Below are 17,650 nucleotides of genomic sequence, written 5' to 3' on the forward strand. Positions count from 1 at the left end.
CTCCCGAGTGCTGAGATTAAAGATGTGCGCCACCACGCCTGGCCTGTTTTTTTTTGAAACCAAATTCATGTGACTTTAGCTCTGCTACAAAACAAGAAAATGATTAAGTCAAGTCATTGTAAGTCAGGGGCCATCTGTGGTGAGAGAACTTGGTAGATTCGTGATGATTTTGGCTTTGGTACTATTATTGCAGGGGAATCCTGGGCCCTCAGGTCTGAATGGCCCAAGAGGGAAAGCTGGGCCAAGAGAAATGAAGGTGACAGAGAGCCCACACTGTCTTGGCCTTGTGCTGGGGAGCGCTTTGGGCTTTCGTAAGCTCAGCTGTCCTTCCCATGCGATTGTTTCCTGCAGGCGTCTCTGATGCAGTAGGTGATGTATTGACGGCCCTCTACTCAGAGCGGCTGGTTGGATACAGAGAAGACAGGGATGTAGACAGACCTGGGGAGCAGTGGATGACATGTGTTGGGAAACAAGGGTGTACCGACAGAGAGACTCACTTGTGGGTTCACAGTTCACACGCCCCCACTTAGCAAAAGCCAAAATAATACAAAATCTTCTAATTTTGCTAATTTTTAGTGCAAAGATCACAACTGTTTAACAAAGCCAGGACAAACCTTTTTACCCCTTCTTTCTTTTTGTAATTTTTTTTTTTTTTTGTTCGAGGTAGGGTCTCACTAGAGCTCAGGCTGACTTGGAATTCACTCTGTAGTCCCAGGGTGGCCTTGAATTCATGGTGATCCTCCTACCTCTGCCTCCAAAGTGCTGGGATTAAACGTGTGTGCGACCATGCCTGGCTCTTTTTGTAAATGTTTTGTTAACATATAAAGTCATGGGTTCATCATGACATCTTCATCCAGGTGTGTCATTGTACTTTGTTCTCATTGTTCCCTTCCCCCACTGCCCTTCCCCATGCCTGTCCTCTCTTCAGCGGGTTCCTTCTTTCCCCCAAGTGAGTCTCCTTTCTGTTTTCCTGTTATAAGTATTCCATTATTCCATTTCCCACCTCCCTTAAGATTTCTTCTTCCTCTCATGAACCTTTTGTAGGATTGTGACCGAACACACACACACACACACACACACACACACACACACACACACACACGTCTATAAATATTAGCTTCTGCATGTGAGAGAAAGCATACAATATTTGTCTTTCTGAGGGTGGGCTATTGTACTTAACGTAATAATTTCCAGCTGCATTCATTCTCCTGCGATGTCATGGTTTCATTTTTCTTTATGGCTGCATAAAATTCCATGGTGTGTATGTACCACATTTCCAGAGCAAGCCTTTCACTGTACGGTGACACTAACAGACTAGGAAAGGAATAACTGAACAGTCTGAGGAAATGGCACAGAGGGGCATGAACTCATGGGAGGAACTTAGTTTCATCCTTCCCCTCTGTCACACAGGGAGACCTTGGCGATGCGGGACAAAGAGGCCCACAAGGCCCTTGAGGACCAAGAGGGCATCTGTAAGTGTAGTTTCTGTGTTTCCAGCTCTGATTGAATTTTTTATTTGGTATTTGTTCTTGTTTCACATAAAATTATGCATACAGACACATACACACACATTCAGTTTTTCCAGATAGGGTCTCACTCTGGCTCAGGCTGACCTAAAACTCACTCTATAATCCCAGGCTGGCCTCTATCTCACAGCAATCCTCCTACCTCTGCCTTCTGAGTGCTGTAGTTAAAGGTGTGCACCACCACGCATGGATAATATTTTTATTTGTTTGAGAAACAGAGAGAGAGGGAGGGAGAGAGAGAGAGTGTGTGTGTATGTTTGCATGCACCAGAGCCTCCTTCCACTGCAAACAAACTCCAGACACACGCACCACTTAGTGCATCTGGCTTTATGTGGTACTAGGGAATAGAATCCAGGCTGTCAGAGTCTGCAAGCAAATGCCTTTAACCATGAGCCATCTTTCTAGCCCCCCAATTTAATATTCTTTAAAATTTTTTTGTTTATTTTTACTTATTTGAGAGCTACAGAGAGAGAGAGAGAGAGAGAGAAAGAGGCAAATAGAGAGAGAGAATGGGCACACTAGGGCCTCCAGCCACTTCAAACCAAACTCCAGACACGTGCGCCCCCTTGTGCATCTGGCTAACATGGGTCCTGGAGAATCGAGCCTCAAACCGGGGTTCTCAGGCTTCACAGGCAAGGGTTTAATTGCTAAGCCATCTCTACAGCCCCCCAAATTTAATATTCTTGATGAGATAAACTTGGGGCTATAGATAAAGCATCACTAGAGCCATTAAAAATATATTCAGAGGGCTAGAGAGATGGCTCAATGATTAAAAGTGCTTGCCTGTAAGCCTGACTATCCAGGTTTGATTCCCCAGTACCCACACAGAAGTCAAATGCACAAAATGGTGCATGTGTCTGGAGCTCATTTGCAATGGCAGGAGACCTTGAATATTCATTCTCTCTCTCCTTGTGAATATGAGTAAATAAACAAATTCAAAGTTAAAAAATATATAGTCAGGGCTGGATAGATGGCTTAGCTGTTAAGGTGCTTGTCTTTGAAGCCTAAGAATGCATGTTCAAATCTCCAGGCCCCACGTAAGCCAGACGCACAGTGATGCAAGTGGGCGATGCTGCACATGTGCACAAGGGGGCGCACGTGTTTGGAGTTTATTTGCAGTGTCTAAAGGCCTTGGCGTGCCCATTCTCTCTCTCTCAAATAAAGAAAATATATAGCCAAAGATTCTTCAAGTTCTACGTGAAGCCAGGCATGGTGGCACACGCCTTTCATCGGAGCACTCGGGAGGCAGAGGTAGGGGGACTGCCATGAATTTGAGGCCACCCTGAGATTACCTAGTGAATTCCAGGTCAGCCTGGGTTAGTGTGAGACCCTACCTTGAAAAACTACAAAAAAAAAAGTTCTATGTGAATAAATAATACAAAGATGCCTTGGGATTTATTTTGCCTTCTCACGGGCTGTTGAGGAGGGAGGCGTGTGCACTTGTTCCGACTGAAAAGGTGTTTCACAAATCTCTGAGCCCTGTGGGAATGTAGAGATGTTCACAGAGGTATTTTTCAAGAGCACCAAATGAGACAAAGTTGTGAACTTTATTTATTTTTTTTTGCATGGGTATATAGTATAGTATACACATGCGTGTATGCATGTTCATATGTGTGCAGGTGCACATGTGTGTGGTGTGTGTGTGCACATATGTGTGTGTGTGTGTAGGGCAGAGATAGATGTAGGATGATTTCCTCAACCACTTCTCACCTTATTTTTTTGAATTGGACTTTCTTTCTTTCTTTTTGAGTTTAAACTAAATTCCGTGAAATACTTAACTGGTGAGTCATTCATCTTTTTTTTTTTTCTTTTAAGGTAGGGTCTCACTCTAGCCCAGGCTGACCTGGAATCCACTAAGTAATCTCAGGGTGGCCTCGAACTCACAGTGATCCTCCGACCTCTGCATCCCCAGCGCTGAGATTAAAGGCGTGTGCCACCATTCCTTGGGGTCTCTTGATGAACCAAGAGCTCACTGATTAGACTAGACCAGCTAACCAGTAACCGGGCTGTCCCCATCTTCTCAGGGCTGGGATTACAAGGGCTTGCCACCACATCCGGCTTTTACATGGGTGTTGGGAATCTAAACTCAGGTCCTATTGAGCAATCTCCCTAGTCCTAGAGATGTGAAGTTTTTTCTTTTCTTTTCTTTTCTTTCTTTCTTTTTTTTTTGAGGTAGGGTCTCGCTCTAGCCCAGGCTGACCTGGCATTTACTATGTAGTCTCAGGGTGGCCTTGAACCCTCAGCAATCCTCCTACCTCTGCCTCCCAAGTGCTGGGATTAGAGGCATGCGCCCCCGCGCCCGGCTAAGAGTTGTGGACTTTTTAAGAGGAAGAGTTTAATTATCTAGAGGATAGGGATGATGTGTGCAAGCAGAGATCATGAACGATTCACTTCTACAGATAAGCAGAAAAGCAGGACTAAAAGCATTTTTCCTTACTCATCTCCCCAAACACAAGAGTAAAGTCGTTACCTTATGATAATTTTCATTTCACCACTTCATTGGAATTAGCTGCATCACAGACAGTAAAATGTCTTTCTCGCAGCTTGCATTTCCGAGGTTTCTCTTTTGACATCTTTTTTTTTTATCCCCACCCAGCACTGAAATTACATTTGGTGGCCGGGAGAGAAAAATTAAAGCAGATTGGAGAAGCTTAACTTGAAACATGGCAAGGGAAAGAGTACAATAGAATTACATGAAGTGGACTCCGAGGCAAACAATGTCCTGCATCTTCGCTGAAAATTCAGATGGTGAAATTAACACTGACTTTATTAAACTGTCGTGGTTAAAAAATAGCACAGGGATGGATGTAGCTCTTCCCGAAGCGTGGGCAGACAAAGCAGGGCTCTCCAGAGAAGCAGGCCTGACAGGGTGCGTATCCATTACGCAGGGGCTTAATTCCATCAGCTTAGCTGATGCCAGCCAGGCAGTCCAACAATGGCTGTTTGCGGGCTGGAGAGAGTGTGAAAAACCCAGTCGCTGCTGCTGCTCGGTCCACAAGGCTGGATGATGCCCCAGCAGTCCCAGTCTGGTGCTGAATGCCTGTCTGGGGGGATCCTGGAGAGCTGCTGGTCTTTGGTCCATACTGAAAGGCTGAAGAAGTGGGGTTCCAATGTCATTGAAGGATGGCAACACCAGAGCAGATGAATGTTACCAGTGAGGGGTGGGGAGGCAGGCAGTGGAAACAGGGCCACTTTCTCCCCACCTGGAATCTATCTCTCTATTTTTAATTTTTATTTATTTATTTATGAGCAACAGACTCAGAGAGAAAGAGGCAGGGAGACAGAGAGAGAGGGAGGGAGAGAATGGGCGCGCCAGGGCCTCCAGCCACTGCAAACGAACTCCAGACGCGTGCGCCCCCTTGTGCATCTGGCTAACGTGGGACCTGGGGAACCGAGCCTCGAACCGGGGTCCTTAGGCTTCACAGGCAAGCGCTTAACTGCTAAACCATCTCTCCAGCCCTCTCTCTCTTTAAAAAGAAAATTATTTATTTATTTGTTTGAGAGAGAGAAAGTGGGGGCAAGAGAATGGGCACACCAGGGCCTCCAGCCACTGCAAACAAACTCCAGATGCATGTGCTCCCTTGTGCATCTGGCTTACATGGGTCCCGGAGAATAAAACCAAGATCCTTTGGCTTTGCAGGCAAATGCCTTAACCGCTAAGCCCATCTCTCCAGCCCCGAGTCTCTGTGTATGTATAGGTTGTCACCAGACGGGCTATTTGATCTCAGAGAGGGATCCCTCCCCTTTGGTCCTTCCTAGAAATGTCCTCAGAGATCTGCCCAAGAACCATGTCTCCTGCTTGATTCCTGATTTAATCAAGCTGACAATAGAAAGTGACCAGCACTGACCACCTCTTTCAACACTGGAGGGATGGCTTCACGGTTATGGTGTTTTCCTGCAAAGCCAAATAACTCAGGTTTGATTTCCCAGAACCCACATAAGCCAGATGCACAAAGTAGCACATGCGTCTGGAGTTTGTTTGCAGTGGCTGAAGACCCTGGTACACTCATTCTTTCCTCTCTCTCTCTCTCAAATAAATAAAATTAATTTTAAAAAGTTTTTTTTTTTTTAAAGTGACACTTCAGGACCATCCTAGGGGGACAGCTCCCAAATACCCAGCTTGGTTTCCAGCTCCTGTGTTGAGCTTTGACATCTACAGCAGGGAGAAGACGGACCAGAAGCGTGAAGCTCATTTGCCTCTCACCAGAGGATTCATTTTTGGCAATCTTTTTTATTTATTTCAGCTTTTTAAAAACAATCTTTAAGCTTTCATAATTAGACCACAGGAATGGCCTCTTGTTCTTTTAACTTTTAAAGTTTTCCTCTCAGCTGATCTACTTGATTGAGGGGCAGTCTTTGTTCATTCAGCCCAAAAGCCCCCTCAAGGTTCAGAATTCACTCATAGGAAGTCATCTGTATTTACGGGATGTAAGATTCCCAGCAACATCAGCAGAGTCTGCATATGGCGTGTGTACATGGATGTGTGTGCCACAGCACACATGCAGAGGTCAGAGGACCTTGCCTTCCATCTTGTTTGAAGCAGGGTCTCTCATTTTGTTGTTCACCACGGTGTATGCGGGGCTAGCTGCCCTTGAACTTCTGGGTAATCTCCCGTCTCTGCCTCCCTCTCACTCTAGGTGCATTGGGATTACAGACGCTAGTGCTACAGTGTCTGGCTTTTACAGTGCTCCTGGGGTTCTGAACTTGTGTGGCAAGCACTTTATCCAGCGAATGAACCATTCCCCATCTTTACCCCTTTTATTATTTATGTTTTGGTTTTTCTTTTCTTTTTCTTAATAAATAATTTTTTGTTTATTTTTATTTACTTATTTGAGAGCAACAGACAGAGAGAAAGAGGGAGAGAGAGAGGGAGAGAGAGAGAGAGAGAGAGAGAATGGTTGCACCAGGGCCTCCAGCCACTGCAAATGCCAGATGCTGACGCCCCTTTGTGCTTCTGGCTTACGTGGGTCCTGGGGATTTGAACCTGGGTCCTTTGGCTTTGCAGGCAAGCACTTTAGCCACTAAGCCATCTCTGCACTCTTTAGCAGAGTGAGAGAGAGGTGGGATGGGTGCACCAGGGTCTCTTGCTCCTGTAAACGAACTCCAGATGCATGCACCATTTTGTACATCTATCTTTATGTGGGCACTAGGGAATCAAACCCAGGGTATCAGTCTTTTAAGCAAGCACCTTTAACTGCTGAACCATCTTTCCAGCCCTCCCAGGTCTGCTTTTTTTTAGGTAGGGTCTCAGTCTAGCTCAGGCTGACCTGACCTGGAATACACTATGTAGTCTCAGGTTGGCCTCGAACTCATGGCGATCCTCCGGCCTCTGCCTCCTGAGTGCTGGGATTAAAGGTCTGTCTTTATCCCCAAGTATCTATTGATTTCAGGGCTCCTCGCATTGTTACTTTGTCCTCTTAGGAAAATGTGATGTAGTGACATAGCTTTCTGTAACTATGCTGTCATCTTGCTGCTATACGTAACCTATCGTAGAGGGAACTAAAACAACAAAGTCACCAGAGCTATGAGTGCGAGCTTCCTTCTGTTGTGGTCTTAAAATTTTAGCCCCTGTCCCGTCCTAACATGAATGTTTGTCTAGGAAGAGATTGGTTCTGGCAGGGGCTGAACTTGGCCAAGCACAATGTTTAAATCCTATGAAAGACCTCCTTTCCAGGAGACCCTGACTGTGTGGCAAGACAGTTGTTTGGAACTAGGCAAGCCAGCCCCTTTAACTGATGTATCATCTTTGTAGCCCCCTTCAGCTTGTTTATTTAAAAGGATATATTCTCTTACTTAAGAATTAAGCCGGGCGTGGTGGTGCATGCCTTTAATCCCAGCACTCGGGAGGCAGAGGTAGGAGGATCACTGTGAGTACAAGGCCACCCTGAGACTCCATAGTGAATTCCAGGTCAGCCTGGGCTGGAGTGAGACCCTACCTTGAAAAACAAAACAAAAAAAAAAAAAAAAAAAAAAAAAAAAAGAATTAGCAATAATGCCTGAATGCCATCAAAATCCATCAATCAAAACAAATTCCTCCCCACCACCTGCTCCTCCTATATACTTTCCATCCCCAGGGATAGAGATGCCATCCTGTAGTCACTTAGGACAAATCCTTGAAGCTGTTTTGGACCAATGTGTTTGTCCCCTCGCTTTCTCCCTCCCTTCACTCCTTCCTTCTTTCCCTCCCTGCTTCCCTCCCTCCCTCTGTGTTTAATTTATCAACAACAAAAGGTTTTGCGTCTACCTTCAAAACACTCAGGGTTTTATCATTTCTTCTGATAGGATTTTATCATTATTATTGCGGTCATTTTTTTTAAGGTGCTAGGCAACTGCTCTACTGCTGAGCAACATTCCCAGCCAAGCGTTTAATCATTTCTCATTACTACCCTGCCACCGCCTAGGCCAAGCCAACTTGGCTGTCCACCTGGATTCCTGCAGAAGTCCGCGGTTAATCTCTCTGCCTCTGCCTCATAGAGTTACGTGTCATCAGAGCAGTCAGAACTATCCTTCAAACCCCCGGCAATGCACTGAGGAGAAGCAGCAGCACTTAAAGGCACTTATTCGCAAAGCTTGCCGGCCTGGGTTTGATTCTGCAGGACCCACATGAAGCCAGATGCGCAATGTGGTGCATGTGTCTGGAGTTCATTTGCAGTGGTAAGAGGCCCTGGCCTGCTCATACTCCTCTCTCTCTCAAATAAACAAAAATAAAATATTTAAAAAAAACATGGTAAGATCATGTCAGTCCTCTACCTGAAGCCTTCGGTGGCTTCCTGCAACACAGATGAACACTGACTCCCCCTAAGGTCTGTGCACGGTACACATCCGGCCTCTCTGTGACCTCTTTCCCGTCGTCACCTCCCTCTGCCATCCCCGCCCCATTCCACATCAGTGTTCTGTAACCCTGGCTTTCTTTTGTCTCAGGCTGTCTTCCCGTCATCTTTCCTCAGCCTGGACACATTTCTCCCAGATCTCTGCTTAGCCTGTTTTCTCAAGTCAAGCTGCTTCTCGTCCAAATGCTGCCCTTGCAAACTAACTTTGTTGGTTATCTTCCGTCCACACAGTCGGTTCCCTGTGCCCACAGTTTCCAGTGCATAGATTCAACCAACTGCAGATTGAAACATTAAAAAATAAAAAAGAGTTGCATCTGAACTGAACATATGCCAACTCTTGTTATTCTTCCTAATAAACAATGCATTGAGCAACTATTTACATAGTTAGTGTTGGCATTGTATTAGGTATTATCAATAATCTATAGATTAAAGTCTAATGGAAGAAATGCATTGGTCATATGCAACTAAAAGGCTGCACCATTTTGTGTAAGAGACTTGACCATCCCTGAATTTATATGCATGTGTGCCATGGCATGTTTGTGGAGGTCTGAGTACCACCTTAGGGTGTTCCTCCTCTCCTTCCTTCTTTGAGACAGGTCTCTCATTGTTGTGCTTTGCACACACCAGTCTAGATGGCTCTAGAGCTTCTGGGTTCTCCTGGCTCCACCGGCCATTGTTGTAGGTAAAATTGAGATCACAGATGCGTGCTCCCCATTGTACCTGCTTTATGTGGGTGCTGGGCACTTAAATTTGGGCTTGCAGGCTTGTAGGAAAGTGTATTTAACTACTGATCACCTCCTCAGCCCTCAATCATATACCTCTTTTTTTCAAAAATACTTACTTTCTTATGAGAGAGAGAGAGAGAGAGAGAAAGAGAGAGAATGAAAACGGACACACCAGGGCTTCTTGCTACTGCAAATGAACTCCAGACACAATTACCATTTTGTGTGCATCTGGCTTTATGTGGGTCCTGGGGAATTGAACCCTGGACCATCAGGCTTTGCAAGCAAGTACCTGTAACCACTTAGCTATCTCTTCTGTCCAATAGTTTACTTATTTTAAAAAATAGTTTATTTTTATTTATTTATTTGAGAGAGAAAGAGGGAAAGAGAGAGAGAAAGAGAGAGTGAGAGAGGAGGAGGGAGAGAATGGTTATGCCAGGGCCTCCAGCCACTGCAAACAAACTCCAGATGCATGTGCCACCTTGTGCATGTGGCTTACATGAGTCCCGAGGAATCAAACCTTGTGTCCTTTGGCTTTGCAGGCAAGCGCTTTAACTGCTAAGACATCCCTGTAGCCCAAGTGTATATTTCTTAATCCCCTGTCTGGAATCACAGTCATCTCTGACATTCATACATATTTTTGTTCGTCTGCTTCCTCACTAGCACACAGGCTTCCTGGGAGTCTTTGTGTTTTTATTACTGAGTCCCCAGTGCTTAGAGGGGGGCTGGGCATAAGCAGAGTCTCAACAAATACTTGCGGACTGAGTGGTCGCTTCGAAACATGCCTTTGGTGCTGACGGTGGACACTCATGTCCCTCTCCTCTGGTGGCCCTTCCGTTGCTTTCCACTGGATCAAAACTGAGGTTGTTTATACTGGAGAAATAAAATGGCCTAGAAGGAAGTTTCATTACACAGTATATATATCAACAAGGGGAAAATGTAAAAAAAAAAACAAAACCAAAAACCAAAAACTTTTACAACTTGTTTCATGTTGAACTCCAGAAATGAAATATGGCCACTTGAGAGCAGCTTACATTAACAATTTGTTATAGTTATTATTCTGGGCACCTGTTTTGAGTCTGTCTCCTCAAACATTACAGTTTCTTTTATTCCCGCCCCCCGCAGAATGTCAAGGAAATGGTTGTTCATATGACATTAGATGTTATCTTATCTACTTTCTGACACATGGGGCGAACCTGGAATCCGGCTCTGCTGCTGTACAAGTACGAAAGACACCTTGCGGACCGTGCTCGGCGACATGCCGCGTGCGTCACTGGCGGGCATGGGTCTTTCTTTACGTTCCAAGTTCTGCTTTTGACTTTGTTAAGGGAGAAGATGGTGAGCCGGGATGTCGAGGAGAAAAGGGGGTGAGGGGAACCAGAGGAAAGAAGGTAAGAACTAAAGGAGCCCCCCCCCATCGTCACTATGTTAGGAGACGTCTCAGCAGGAAGCCCTCCGTCCTCCGCCAGACTCGCTCACGCTTCTCTTGGGTACCGTCCTCAGCCCCACCGCATCCCACGCTCACTAATGATCTGGGTGCAGGTACAGCACCCAAAACCAGCACCGTGGGGACTAGAACCAGGACTGAAATCAGTTATATAGCACTAGCCTTTTCTTTTTTTTTTTTCTTTTTAAATGATTTACTTTTTTGTTTATTTGTTAGAGACAAAGAAGAGAAAGGGAGGGAAGGAGAGAGGGAGGGAGAGAGGGAGAGAGAGAGAGAGAGAGAGAGAGGGAATTGGCATGCCCGGGCCTCCAGTCCCCTTGTGTGCATCTGTGACATTGTACACGTGCATCACTGCCTCTGGCTTACATGGGACCTAGAGAGTCAAACATGCGTCCTTAGGCTTCTCAGGCATGTGCCTTAACCACTAAGAAATCTCTCCAGCCCTTAGGAGGATGTTATTTTATCTGGAGAGCAAACATGGCTGTTTCTTTAGGATTCTTCCACGCCTCAACTTTTCTCTCAGCCGTTTCAGGACTAGATCGTCAGGAAAGCGGCTGTCATCTTGGTGGATATTGAGTCCACTGTGCTCACGTAACATCTCCCGTCACAAATCCATGCCTTCAGTTTTTGAAGATTGAGTAATTTTTCCTGTTTATATTTTTATTGTCAACTTCCATAATTATAGACAATAACCCATGGTAAATCCCTCCCTCCCTCCACTTTCCCCTTTGAAACTCCATTCTCCATCATATCCCCTCCTCCTCTCAGTCTCTCTTTTATTTTGATGTCATGATCTTTTCCTCCTATTATGATGGTCTTGTGTAGGTAGTGTCAGGCACTGCAGGGTCATGGATATCCAGGCCATTTTGTGTCTGTAGGAGCACGTTGTAAGGAGTCCTACTCTTCCTTTGGCTTTTACATTCTTTCCGCCACCTCTTCTGCAATGGACCCTGAGCCTTGGAAGGTGTGATAGAGATATTTCAGTGCTGAGCACTCCTCTGTCACTTCTTAGCACCATGGTACCTTCTGAGCCATCCCAAGGTCACTGCCATCTGAAAGGAGAAGCTTCTCTAACCAAAAGTGAGACTAGCATTAATATATGGGTTTGAACATTAAGAGAAGTGCTTCCTGGGCCGTTTGGTGAGCATAGTATCTACATTGAGCCAGATACCAGCAGATGTTACACCCCTAGGGCTCATGCCTACCCCTGTTGTAGGTTCTGTTTTTTTTTTTTTTTTTTTTTTTTTTTTCCGAGGTAGGGTCTCATTCTGGCCCAGGCTGACCTGGAATTCACTATGGAGTCTCAGGGTGGCCTCGAACTCACGGTGATCCTCCTAACCTCTGCCTCCCGAGTGATGAGATTAAAGGCATGCGCCACCATGCCCGGCTTCTGTTTTGTATTTTTGAGACAGTGTCTAATGTATCCCAGGCTAACCCTAAACCTGCTATATATCTGAGTTAGACCTTCGACTCTCAATCCTCCTGCTTTTACCTCTCAAGCACTGGGATTACAGATACATGCCGCCATGCCCATATGTGAAGAGTGAGTCTTGAAGATCCATAATCATTGCCAACTCTTTTTCCTTTTAATCTATTTATTAAAAAAATTCCATCATAATAATTCTTTTCTTTGATTTCTGGTAAATGTATATAGGTGTTTTTCTAGGGGACATGAGTAGTGGAGCGGGTAATGGTTTTTTATTAATATTATGTTAATATTAATAATATGTTTTAAAAATATTTATTTCTATTTATTTATTTGAGACAGAGAGAGGCAAGTAGAGAGAGAGAGAGAGAGAGAGAGAGAAAGAAAGAGAGAGTGTGAATAGGCATGCCAGGGCCTCCGGCTGTTGCAAACAAACTCCAGATGCATGCACTACTTTTTGCGTCTGGCTTATGTGGGTACTGGGTAATTGAACCTGGGTCCTTTGGCTTTGCAGGTAAACACCTTAACCATGAAGCCATCTCTCCAGCACCAAATTGTTTTTAAAATTTTATTTTATATATACTATAGCAGATTCCACTCTTCCATCCCCTTGACAACTCTTTTTAAAAAGAGTAACTCCATGGATATTAACACCTTGATAGTGTTCAGCTGATAGGTTAACTAGAAAGCAAAGCCTTCTGGGGAAAGGACACGATCTTGACCTTTCTGAGCAGCAAGGGGGAAAGGAAAGGATGTATCCCATGGACTCACTAATCGGTATCTTTGTTCATTGGCAATAATATTAAAAATGAAAACTGATCTGTGGGGCTGGGAGACAGCTCTGTGGAAGAGGGTGCTTGCTCTGCAAACCTGCCAGCCAGGATTCAGATCCCCAGAAGCCATGTTAAGTCAGATGCGAAGTGGCACACAGGTCTGTAATTCCTGGGGCAGTGGGAGGTGGAGCCAGGAGAGCCTTGAAGCTCATGGTCCCACCAGTCTGGCTTTCCAGTGATCAACAAGAGAGATCCTGTCTCCAACAAGGTGGAAGGAGAGGACCCACACTCCAAGGCTGTCCTCTGATACCCATTCCATGTGTGCCCCCAGTGTGGCATATGTGCATTTATACAGACATATCACCTACACACACACACACACACACACACAGAATGACATAGGCCTGACTTGGCTTGTTGCTGGATATTCTTGACATCAGTTAAACCTCAGATAATGATTTCCATGCCACTTCACATATCCGGAATATGAGCAGTGAGCCTATTACTACCATATGCCTTTTTGTGAACTACTGAGACCCAGAGGGTGGGGTGGGAAGGTTTCCTTTTCCACGATGTCCGGCCCTCACTGCAGACTTCATGGCTTATGTTTATCACATGACCTTAAGACTCGGCTGAGCACTGAGTCACCTTTTAAGGCCGTCTGGAAATGTGTTTGCACATCAAACATGGGAGTAGGTATGTGGGTTGGAGTGGCATTGGATGGTCCCCGTAAAGAGATGCCCTTCTCTTTCTAACATCCCTGTCCATGGAAACCAACTAACTGGTCCATGGCAAATACACAGACCTTGGGCGACAAGGCAGTTGGATGTCTCAGGAGGGTCTGTTCATTGCAATCAAGGGGAAAGCTTATGTCTTCGGTTTCACTCCTTTGGTTTTAGTGCAATGCTGGCTTTCCTGGATTTGCTGGAACTATTGGTGACTGGTAACCTGTGCTCTCTCCTTGCTTTGTATTTTTTTTTCTTGCTTTGTATAAAGATGAGAAAGGGAGGCCAGGTGTGGTGGCGCATGCCTTTAATCCCAGCACTTGGGAGGCAGAGGTAGGAGGATCGCCATGAGTTCAAGGCCACCCTGAAACTACAGAGTGAGTTATAGGTCAGCCTGTGCTAGAGTGAGACATCCTTGAAAAAAAAAAAAGATGAGGAAGGGTTTGATAAGGGTCATTGCTAAACAGGAAATGAACACCTGAGTCATTTAAGAGGGCTGACAAAAACAGGCCAAATTTGCTCAGGGGAACTTTCTTTTCTTTTCTTTTCTTTTTAATATTTTTTGTTTGTTTTTATTTATTTGAGAGTGACAGAGAGAGAAAGAGGCAGAAAGAGAGAGAGAGAGAGAGAGAGAGAGAGAGAGAGAGAGAGAGAGAGAGAGAGAGAGAGAAAAGGGCACGCCAGGGTCTCCAGCCACTGCAAACGAGCTCCAGACGCGTGCGCCCCCTTGTGCATCTGGCTAACGTGGGTCCTGGGGAATCGAGCCTCGAACCGAGGTCCTTAGGCTTCATAGGTAAGAGCTTAACTGCTAAGCCATATCTCCAGCCCAGGGGAACTTTCTTGAAATCCTTATACAGTCTGCTTATTTAGTATGTAGTTTTCCCATGAACACAGGGACGATACGGAGTGTCTAGAGAGTCATGAATCTTACTAAATAAATAAAGCAATCCATAAGACTCACCAGAGAGTATGTTTATCAGCTCAAACAGGATGAGTAACAGCATTTATGCAAAAACCAGATGGAAATCCTAATATTCCATTTTTTTTTAAAATTTTATTTATTTATTTGAGAGCGACAGACACAGAGAGAAAGACAGATAGAGGGAGAGAGAGAGAATGGGCGCGCCAGGGCTTCCAGCCTCTGCAAACAAACTCCAGACGCGTGCGCCCCCTTGTGCATCTGGCTAACGTGGGACCTGGGGAACCGAGCCTCGAACCGGGGTCCTTAGGCTTCACAGGCAAGCGCTTAACCGCTAAGCCATCTCTCCAGCCCCTAATAATCCATTTATATTATATTGACTGAACCAATAATGTTGAAAGACTAGAAATATTTATTTTTTATTTTATTTATGAGAGAGAGAGAGAGAGAGAGAGAAAGTGAGCAAGCGAGAGAGAATTGGTGTGCCAGGGCCTCTAGCCACGACAGTTGACCTCCAGACGTGGGCGCTACCTTGTGCACGTGTGTCACCTCATGCGTCTGCTTGGACAGATATTGGTCATTTTCCCCCAGTCGCCCATGTAGCACCTTCTGGCCCTAGATGCACTGACTGTCTAGGGACTGACTCTTTTCCAGCTTCCAGCCTTGTCATGCCATTTTACATGTCAACTGCATATAGTGTCTTCAGCACTAGGGTCTTGCCACGACCCTTTGGTGGGTCATCAAGTACTCTGACAGAAATCTGTCTTTCTTTTAGGAAGCCTTGTAGGTCTCTGATCAAAAGCTCATTGTGGATGCTAGCCACATGCTGGTATTGGGAGCTACAGGTCAGTGCCCACTAAGAGAAGGAAGAGAAAGATAACTAATATAAAAGAGCTAGAGAGAAAAAGAGAGAGAGAGAGAGAGAAGTTGTAGAAGATTAAGGTCAGTCTTCATCATACCCTCTCCAGTGTCTTGTGGTTCAGGTGTTCCCTCTAAGAGCCTGGTGAAGGTTCAACCATTTGGTCTGCCTTTTAGGTTGTAGAATTTTAAGGTACCATTGCCATTTGGGTCTAGATTTGTGTCTCCCTTACCCTCCCTTACCTCCCCACCCACCCTATAGTCTAGTCCTTGAGATGCTTGCTGGGTATGTTGGCATCTTGAGTAGATAGATTCAGGTTAGGTGCTGTAGATGAGTGAGACTATGTGGCGATTATCTTTCTGTGATTGGGTAAGTTCACTGAGAATGATCTGTTCCAGGTTCAACCATTTTCCTCAAATTTCATTGTGTCATTTTTCTTACTGCTGTGTAGAATTCCATTGTGTATATATACCACATCTTAGTTATCCATTCTTCTAGTGATGGACATCTGGGTTTATTCCAGCTCTTAGCTATTAAGAATTGAGCCGCTATAAACATGGTTGAGCAAATCTCTCTGGATTGAGGTTTAAAGGTTTTAGGGTACATGCTCAGTAAGGGAATAACTGGGTCTGTTGGTATCTCAATAATCAGCTTTTTCAGGAGTCAGCATATTGCTTTCCAAAGTGGTTGTACCATCTTACATTCCCACCAACAGTGGATGAAGTTTCCTAATTCTCCACGTCCTTGCCAGTATTTATTTTCATTTGATTTTTTATTGTTTGCTATCCTTACTGGGGTAAGGTGGAATCTCATAGTTGTTTAATTTTCATTTCCCTGATGATTAGGGATGATGAACATTTTCTTCAGTGTGTGTTTGCCATTTGTATTTCTTCCTCTGTGAACTGCCTGTACAGTTCTTTGCTCCATTTTCTGAGTGGGTTGTTTGACTTTTTATTGCTTAGGTTTTTGAGTTCTTTGTAGATTCTAGAGATTAGGCCCTTTGTGCATCTGGCTAACATGGGTCCTGGGGAATTGAGCCTTGAACCGGGGTCCTTAGGCTTCACAGGCAAGTGCTTAACCACTAAGCCATCTCTCCAGCCCTAGTGTTTTATTTTTGTTTTTGTTTTTTTCAAGGTAGGGTCTCACTCTAGCCCAGGCTGACCTGGAACTTACTATGTAGTCTCAGGGTGGTCTCGAACTCATGGTGATTCTCCTACCTCTGCCTTGTGAGGGCTGGCATTAAAGATGTGTGCCAACATGCCCGGCCATTTAGTGTTTTAAATAGCCACTGGAGGGCTAGATGGCACTTTCCACGCAAGCATGAGGACCTGTGTTGAACTGCCCGGAACCCATGCCGATGCCGGACACAGTGACCCTTGCCTGCAGTCCCAGTGCTGGGGTGACAGACACAGGTGGGCCAGCTGCCCAGCTAGACTGGTTGAGTCAGCGAGCTCTGGGTTTAGTGAGAGAAGCTTTTCCAGTAAACAAGATGGAGAGCGATTGAGAAAGACACCTGACATCGACTTCTGGCCTCCACATGAGTGTGAACACACACATGTAACCACATGTGTGCACTTGTACTTTTTATTGGGATCATACAAATATGCATACAGACATACATGCATCACACACACACACACACACACACACACACACACACACACACACACTCAAAATCCAGTGGATCTGGAAGTGTAATTGTTGGATAGCGTCATCTGCTCTAACAATTTTTGAGCTTTCTGTTGTAGATCAAAAGGCTTCAGATATGCACCGATAACATCCATATGACACGTCTAAGTCACCAGAGTAAAGAGAAATGTGCTTCAGATTAAATATTTATTTCCTTTTCCCATCTTTTTTTTTCTTTTCTTTTTTTTAAACAGCCTTGTGAAATAGCTGATTTCATTTGGGGAAAACTGTCGCAAGTTATTTGATAAAAAAGCGTTGTGGTGTGAAGTGGGGGTGGATCCACGACCAGAGGTATAAGTCTCATGGGATTTGACAGGTTTGGGAGGCGGCTTGCCCATCGTGAAAACCTTGTGTGTGTGTGTGTGTGTGTGTGTGTGTGTGTGTATGTGTGTGTGTGTTCATGTGTGTGAGTATGGGTGCATGTATGGAGATCAGAGGATAAGTTCGGGTGTTGTTCCCCACTTTCCACCTTGCGTGAGGCAGAGTCTCTCATTCTCACTGTTGTCCACCGCTGTCTACGGCGGGCTCGCTACCCCACAAGCTGCTGGAAAATTGTCCTGTCTCCATGTCCCTCCTCGCTGCAGGCACCCTGGGACAAAGATACCTGCTACAGGCCTTTACATGGGTTCTGGGATCCAAACTCATGGTCCCCTGAGGTAGCTCCCCAGCCCCCCCAAAGCTCCTAGAATATATGGGGTCCAGTTTTATCTCAGGAAAGGAAGTCATCTTTCCTT

General features: G+C 45.2%; 1 pseudogene; it reads left to right on the plus strand.

Moving 5' to 3' along the window:
- Positions 1-17,650, plus strand: part of LOC101604002 — a 117,933-nt pseudogene that overhangs the window by 77,691 nt on the left and 22,592 nt on the right.

The sequence above is a fragment of the Jaculus jaculus genome, chromosome 17 (genome assembly GCF_020740685.1).
Source record: "Jaculus jaculus isolate mJacJac1 chromosome 17, mJacJac1.mat.Y.cur, whole genome shotgun sequence".
In the NCBI taxonomy this organism is placed as follows: domain Eukaryota; kingdom Metazoa; phylum Chordata; class Mammalia; order Rodentia; family Dipodidae; genus Jaculus; species Jaculus jaculus.